General features: G+C 32.8%; 1 long non-coding RNA gene across 1 annotated transcript; it reads left to right on the forward strand.

The window, feature by feature from the left end:
• The first annotated feature begins 1022 nt into the window (after positions 1 to 1022).
• Positions 1023 to 1794, forward strand: LOC139429095 (uncharacterized). The gene is made up of 4 exons (XR_011639798.1): positions 1023 to 1175; positions 1240 to 1487; positions 1544 to 1620; positions 1679 to 1794. It is a non-coding gene; the product is annotated as an uncharacterized lncRNA (long non-coding RNA).
• Positions 1795 to 2011: the final 217 nt, after the last annotated feature.

The following is a 2011-nucleotide window of genomic DNA, read 5'->3' on the forward strand; positions in this document are numbered from 1 at the left end:
CGTTCTGAGCCATGTTTGAACTTTCTATCACTTTTGGTTACGATAATTCTGTCGACCATATAAGTGATATTCAGGGGCCATATGTCATCTTGGAGCACGTTGTAGATAAAAAACAAAATGTGCCCAAAACGTGATATTATGACGTTATACGCCGTTCTGAGCCATGTTTGAACTTTCTATCACTTTTGGTTACGATAATTCTGTCGACCATATAAGTGATATTCAGGGGCCATATGTCATCTTGGAGCATGTTGTAGATAAAAAACAAAATGTGCCCAAAACGTGATATTATGACGTTATACGCCGTTCTGAACCATGTTTGAACTTTCTATCACTTTTGGTTCCGATAATTCTGTTGACCATATTTGTGATATTCAGGCGCCAAATGACATGTTGGAGATAAAAAACAAAATGTGCCCAAAACGTGATATTATGACGTTATACGCCGTTCTGAACCATGTTTGAACTTTCTATCACTTTTGGTTCCGATAATTCTGTTGACCATATTTGTAATATTCAGGCGCCAAATGACATGTTGGAGATAAAAACAAAATGTGCCCAAAACGTGATATTATGACGTTATACGCCGTGTAACGCCAAAAAAAAAAAAATATTAATATAAAAAAAATAGTGTTTTATTACTAAAAGATTCTTTTCACGACCCCGGTTTTGTTGCGAACTCCCGGGCTTAACTCTTTCGGAGAAGGGAGGATTCGATTTATTTTTGGCGCCACCCGATCCGACAATCCGCAACTGGCTCTGAACGGGAAGAGTAGTGATAAAAAAAAATGTGAAAAGATCTAATAGTGCAAGTGGCACAAAAAGAAAATAGTAAACAAGAAAGATATTAACTAATAATAAATCCAGTTAGGTAAGTTTCAAAATGTATAATTTAATAAAAGAAATATACCATAGAAACCAAAAAAAAAATATCAAAATTAAAAAAAGTATAAAATAATAATAATTAAAAAAAAATATAATTTTCAATCTAAGAAGAAACTAATTTGGGTAAAAAAAAAATCCTAACCTCAAAATTGACCACGACAAAACCTAACCTGATCTGTCACCCAGAGCTCTTGGTTTCGAAGCAAGTTAATGTGTAAATTAATATCAAAATCAAACAAAGTCTATCCCAAATAAAGCTTCTTTTACAAAATGTGTAAAATCAAAAAAAGGTAAACTAGCATTAAAAAAAAAAAATAACCCTTTCTCTAACCTTTTCCTTTTTTTTTTGCTTAGGTCAACAAACTAAAGTATCAAAACAAAGTACCACTATGAACAAGTATATAAAAAAAAGGGTGTATATCAATACTAAATCAAAATTACAAATTACTTTAAATTAATGAACAAAATTAGACTTTTGAAATTAAAAGGAAACATAAACGAGACCAAAACAATATACGATAAATATTAATCGACTTGATTATAATATAAGTACTAGTTTCCAGGAGCCTGAAGGCCTTAAAATACAGCAGAGGGAGGTGAAAGTAAGTGACTCCACTCTTTTCGTTATGCAAATTTTGTCTGACCTTGTCTTCGGTAGTTGAATCCCTCAAACGAAGATTTTATCCTTCGGAGTAGAAAATAGAAGTCCGGTCCTCAGCAACGCTCCTCGAGATGGTAAGGATCAATGGTTTGATATCAGGAATCAAATTATATAATTCCAATTCTCTTTCAGGTGTTGTTAACAGGCGTTGCCTTAAATTGGAAAATTTTTGTCCTCCCAACAAAATGTTCCAGAGTTTTCCTCTCCCCACAAAAAGAACCTGAATATAGAACCCGAATTAAATTTAAGTTAATTTTTTTTTTTTCCTTTTTTTTTTTTTTTAAAAAAAATGAACGACCCTTACCTCAGTTGGTCGAGGTTCACGCCAAAACGTTTACTGAAAATACGTTAATAAATCCGGCAAACAACCGAAATTCGGAACAATCAATTTATTCCAAAATTTAATCGAAGTTTCGTGATTAATCCGCTAATTGCGAGTATAGACAAAGACCCCAAAATCCAAAT

Source organism: Onthophagus taurus, chromosome 2, assembly GCF_036711975.1.
Source record: "Onthophagus taurus isolate NC chromosome 2, IU_Otau_3.0, whole genome shotgun sequence".
Classification (NCBI taxonomy): Eukaryota; Metazoa; Arthropoda; class Insecta; order Coleoptera; family Scarabaeidae; genus Onthophagus; species Onthophagus taurus.